Below are 6,000 nucleotides of genomic sequence, written 5' to 3'. Positions count from 1 at the left end.
ATAACACACTGTATTCAGGACAAAAAGTTAATTCTTTGCCACATTTAAAAAAAAAAGTTTTACTTTAGTGCCTTGTTGCAAACAGGATGCATGTTTCGGAGTATTTTATTCTGTACAGGCTTTCTTCTTTTCACTCTGTCAATTAGGTTAGTATTGTGGAGTAAATACAATTTTGTATTTAACCTTTATTTAACTAGTGGGTTAACTGCCTTGTTCAGTGTGTTAACTGCCTTGTTCAGGGGTAGAACAACAGATTTTTACCTTGTGAGCTCGGGGATTCGATCCAGCAACCTTTCGGTTACTGGCCCAACGCGCTAACCACTGCAGTGTTGTTGATCCATCCTCAGTTCTCTCATATCACAGCCATTAAACTTTGTAACGGTTTTAAAGTCACGTTATGCCTCATGGTGAAATCCCTGAGCGATTTCCTTCCTCTCCGGCAACTGAGTTAGGAAGGACGCCTGTATCTTTGTAGTGACTGGGTGTATTGATACACCATCCAAACTTRACCATGCTCAAAGGGGATATTCATTGTCTGCTTTGAATTTTTTTTATCCAACTACCAATAGGTGTCTTTCTTTGCGAGGAATTGGTCTTTGTGGTGGAATCTGTGTTTGGAATTCACTGCTTGATTGAAGGACATTACAGATAATTGTATGTCTGGGGTACAAAGATGAGGTAGTCATTAAAAAATCATGTTAAACACTATTATTGCATACAGAGTAAGTCCTGGGGGCCTGGGAAAATACATGCTTCCTCACAACTTTGTGCAAAATTCTATGCCAAACTATGTTCCAATCGGTGCTGTAATTTATTACCCCGTAAACACGTGGGAATACTATTTCAGCGCTATAATATAAGCAACAACTCCACTCCACGTCCATCTCGCGATAGGACCACGATCCCTCCATGCTTGTCTATGGTGAGAGTTTTCCTGGTCTCGCGTGATGTCGGAAGTTTCCCACGCCTATTGTTGTGGTGTCTGCCCTTTTCTCTCACTCTCTCTAGCTACCCGCCGCCTCCCCCTCCTTTCTGGACTCCTTTCCCCCTCTCTATCGTCCCTGCATCGCCAGTCTGCTTCTGTTGTCTCGGCGGATTGTTGGTCTGGGGAGAAAGGATATCGCGAGTGTTGGAGTTTTGGTGAGAGTTTGTGGAAGATGGCGCCTGTTGTGACAGGGTAAGTCTGAGATTCAGGGCTGGTGGTTGTACTGGAGTTAAAGTGAATTTAAGTTTTTCAGAGAGAATTGGTTGCTTATGCTCGAGCATAGATTGCCGACCACATTTGGGTATTTATGGCCATTTGTTTTCAGTCGGCGAAAGCATTTTCTTTGTCTAAATGTATTGTGTGTGTGTTTTCGTTTGACTACTTCACTGTACTGACTGTTGCTGCACCACGGTGCGGTGTTGTGGGGTTCGAGCTAGCTAGCATTGAGGTCCTTTTTCAGCACCAGGCAACGACACGAGTACAATCGGTCTGGGTTGGGGYAAAATAAACGGTTGTGTTTGTCTATATTTTTAGAGAACATTATTCAGCAATATATCCCACGATATAAATGTATGCACCTTCTAACCCGGTTCCAATTGAATATAACGTTAATGTTCCGCTGTGCTTGAAACACGTTGTGGCTTTGTCAAGCAAGGCATCGTTTTCTGTCTACATTGCGTTCAACTCGTAAGTCCGTGTTGTTAGCTGGCTGGCTAACTAGCTAGCTATCTGGATATTTCTCTATCGATTGTTGGTAAATACACTTGCAGACGTGTGATTAAGCGATGTTTTGCCGTGCGTAAATGTACTCGAATATAAAGTGGTGTTTAAAAAACGGTCCCGTGCTTTCCCGTGCCATATCCTCTCCATGCGCGGTGCAGACAAATGTTTATTTTATTTTTGAGCGCAACTAGGGGCATAACCTAACGCTAATTCTCTAGAAACTACCCGAAAGTCCAAAAACATCACGTTGTGATTATTTTTATTTATTTTGTACATATGGAATTTCGTATCTTTCTATATAGGTCCGTAAACGTCAGATAGCCAGCGCAGAGCCACTGAATTGTAAAGCTCAAAGAAAATATGCGTGAAATGTGACGCCCCTGTCCAACGTTGGTTCGCTGCTTTACGAAATAGCGAACGCTCTAATAAATTAGCTACTGTAGTTATTTAACTAGTTTTAAGCTACTTACATTTCTGAAAGGCAATCCTYAAAGAGGCAGCTATCTAATCTGTCRAAATAACCTGTATTTTTGCTGCTGTAGGCGACGAGGTAAATGATAACCTCAGACTCGCTATCTAATTGAATGTTAGTCAGTTTCATGGTCGTTGTCTAATATCTTTGATTGTAGCTAATTTTGCAATTGGGAGATGAAACGTGGGTAATTATTTTATGAAAAAAGGGCTTGGGTTTTATTTATAAAAAAAAATAAAAATGAAATGGGCTTTATTTAGCCTATATGTCACCAGACTTTATAATTGACTGGGAAATAGTATTGTCATCATAGCATGCCTTAAGTCTACTACTCTATAGCTTAATTTTCCAAGTTTCCAATGCTCTTATGATGCAATAACTAGTATTAATGTTACTATGATGTATTATAAACTACTATCAAAATAGCATCTACAGTAGCTATCTGGTCTATGGATATCTCCCATGCCCAAAACAGTCCTGTAATTTCGATGGTTTGCCTGCACATTAGCCAAACACAGGCCTTTTTGTACTGTGGAGTCAGTAATCCCCACAGACAGCTCAGTGGGTGACAGACATTAGCTGGGCCTTTTGGGGGAGGGGGTGGGGCAATGCGTGCGTGCTCATTTGGGGCTTTCCAGCAGACCTGAGCTGATATCTGTTTGGAGAGAGGGCAGGCGGGGTGGGTCTGGGTGGCTGGCCACCTGTCCAGATGATATTTACTGAAGCTGTGTGCTTTTTTTCCTGCGGGGGATTGAGTGAGTGAGGGGGGGGCGGGTTAGAATGCCATAAGGGGTCATTATTATCATGTGGCTGGGCACGAGGCTGGAGGCTAGGGATGAGAGCGAGAGAGCCCACAGCCCAGCCGGCCTGTACACAGCCCAGTGCCCCTACAGCCCCACTCAGGGTCAGATCTGACAGACAAGGCAGGGCAGGGACCTGTGGTTGAGGCAGGGCATTAGTGCAGAGACGAGGGGGCAGTCTGAACTGGGTCCAATAAGAATATGCATTCTTATTGGAAAAATAGGTAGGCTTTATATAGCCTATGTCTGAGTTTGTGAGCAAAGGTGTAAAAAATTAACACATTGTAGGGGCTTACTGAAAGTCTTGCTTAAGTTAAGATGGTTGTAATGTACAGTACCAGTAAAACATTCTACATTGTAGAATAATAGTGAAGACATCAAAACTATGAAATAACACATATGGAATCATGAAGTAACCAGAAAAGTGTTAAACAAATCAAAATATATTGGAGATTCTTCAAAGTAGCCACCCTTTTCCTTGATGACAGCTTTGCACACGCTTGGCATTCATGAGGTAGTCACCTGGAATGCATTTAAATTAACAGGTGTGCCTTGTTAAAAGTTAATTTGGGGAATTTCTTTCCTTTTTAATGCGTTTGAGCCAATCAGTTGTGTTGTGACAAGGTAGGTGTGGTATACAGAAGATAACCCTATTTGGTAAAAGACCAAGTCCGTATTATGGCAAGAACAGCTCAAATCATCAAAGAGAAACGAAAGTCCATCATTAAATCAAATCAAAGTTTATTTGTCACGTGTGCCTAATACAACAGGTATAGTAGACCTTACAGTGAAATGCTTACTTACAGGCTCTATCCAATAGTGCAAAAAATATATTAGGTGAACAATAGGTAGGTAAAGAAATAAAACAACAGTAAAAAAACAGGCTACATACAGACACCGGTTAGTCAGGCTGATTGAGGTAGTATGTACATGTAGATATGGTTAAAGTGACTATGCATATATGATGAACAGATAGTAGCAGTGGCGTAAAAGAGGGTTGGTGGGTGGTACACAATGCAGATAACCCTGTTAGCCAATGTGTGGGAGCACTGGTTGGGGGTAAAAACTGTTGAGAAGCCTTTTTGTCCTAGACTTGGCACTCCGGTACCGCTTGCCATGCGGTAGTAGAGAGAACAGTCTATGACTGGGGTGGCTGGGGTCTTTGACTGGGGTGGCTGGGGTCTTTGATTTTTAGGGCCTTTCTCTGACACCGCCTGGTGTAGAGGTCCTGGATGGCAGGCAGCTTAGCCCCAGTGATGTACTGTGCCGTACGCACTACCCTCTGTAGTGCCTTGCGGCCGGGGCCGAGCAATTGCCGTACCAGGAAGTGATGCAACAGTTAGGATGTCTCTCGATGGTACTTTAAGACATGATTAGTCAGTCTGGAAATTACAAGAACTTTGAAAGTTTTTCAAGTGCAGTCGCAAACCATCAAGCGCTATGATGAAACGTCCTTCATGAGAACGCCATGGAAAGGAAGACCCAGAGTTACCCTGCTGCACAGGATAAGTTCATTAGAGTTACCAGCCTCAGATTGCAGCCCAAATAAATGCTTCAGAGTTCAAGGAACAGACATCTCAACATCAACTGTTAGGGAGACTGCGTGAATCAGGCCTTCATGGTCAAAATGCTGAAAAGAACCACTACTAAAGACACACGTATAAGAAGAAGACTTGCTTGTGCCAAGAAACACGAGTAATCTACATTAGACCGGTGGAAATCTGTCCTTTGGTTTGATGAGTTCAAATTTGCGATTTTTGTTTCCTACCGCCTGTCTTTTTGAGACGTAGAGTAGGTGAACTGATGATCTCCCCATGTGTGGTTCCATCGTGAAGCATGTAGGAGGTGATGTGGGGGTGTTTTGCTGGTGACACTGTCTGTGATTTATTTAGAATTCAAGGGACACTTAACAGCATGGCACCACAGCCTCTTGCTCATAAGCCATCCCATCTGGTTTAACTTAGTCCCACTATCATTTTGTTTTTCAACCAGGAAATGATCGCAAAATACACCTCCAGGCTGTGTAAGGGCTATTTGACCAAGAAGGAGAGTGATGGAGTGCTGCATCAGATGACCTGGCCTCCACAACCACCTGACCTCAACCCAATTGAGATGGTTTGGGATGAGTTGGACTGCAGAGTGAAGGAAAAGCAGCCAACAAGTGCTCAGCATTTGTGGGAAATCCTTTAAGACTATTGGGAAATATTCCAGGTGAAGCTGGTTGAGAGAATGCCAAGAGTGTGCAGAGCTGTCATCAAGGCAAAGGGTGGCTACTTTTGAAGAATCTCAAATATATATTTAGAAGAAGAAAAAAATTACACTTTTTTTGGTTACCTCCAAATGTYTTATTTCATAGTTTTGATTTCTTCGCTCTTATTCTACAATGTAGAAAATTGTTAWAACAAAGAACCCCTGGAATGAGTGTGTCCAAACTTTTGACTGGTACTTTATATCTGAWCTCTTTCAGCTCAGTTTATCCTAAATAGTATCATGTGGCATTGTACATGATCTGTCCTTTTGATAAGAGAAGCGGTGAAGAATTCAGGCAGGATGTCTCTTCAGGGCAGAAAAACAACAAGGGAAAGGACCATAGTAAATGTTTGTTTTGTCTAAAATGAGATTAAAACCTCTTCCAAATGATCCACAGGAATTCATATTTGAGCTGTCACAGAACATAAGACTAGCTTACCTGCAGCCTATCTCCTCAACACAGCTCTCTGAATGTTAGAAAAACTGGAATAAGATCAGATTACACAGCAATCGTTCATCCAACCTCAGTGAGSATACCAGTGAACCTACCAGCTCTGGCTGAAAAAACACAATCTGGGCATCGCCTGGGATGATAAAAACATGAATCACTTATTTCAACACAATGCTGCCTCTGCTTGGCCCCAGGGAACGCTATTTGATTCAACTTTCTTATTTTTTTTTCTCATGTCCTTACACTTTTTACCCCTCTGCCAAAAGGCGTACGTCGGGAAGACTTAGTCGAGTCAACGCCAGGCCTCTTTTCAACCATG

The 6,000-nt window shown here is 42.5% G+C and overlaps 1 long non-coding RNA gene across 1 annotated transcript in view; it reads left to right on the top strand.

Moving 5' to 3' along the window:
- Positions 1 to 1,034: 1,034 nt before the first annotated feature.
- Positions 1,035 to 6,000, top strand: part of LOC112070917 (uncharacterized) — a 75,971-nt gene continuing 71,005 nt past the window's right edge. The window contains exon 1 of the long non-coding RNA XR_002893989.2: positions 1,035 to 1,177. This is a non-coding gene — a long non-coding RNA (uncharacterized lncRNA). The remainder of the gene's footprint in view (positions 1,178 to 6,000) is intronic.

Source organism: Salvelinus sp. IW2-2015, unplaced genomic scaffold (genome assembly GCF_002910315.2).
Source record: "Salvelinus sp. IW2-2015 unplaced genomic scaffold, ASM291031v2 Un_scaffold1460, whole genome shotgun sequence".
NCBI classification, from domain to species: Eukaryota; Metazoa; Chordata; class Actinopteri; order Salmoniformes; family Salmonidae; genus Salvelinus; species Salvelinus sp. IW2-2015.
Note: the sequence above shows the minus strand (reverse complement) of the source record. Positions and strands in the feature narration are given on the sequence as shown.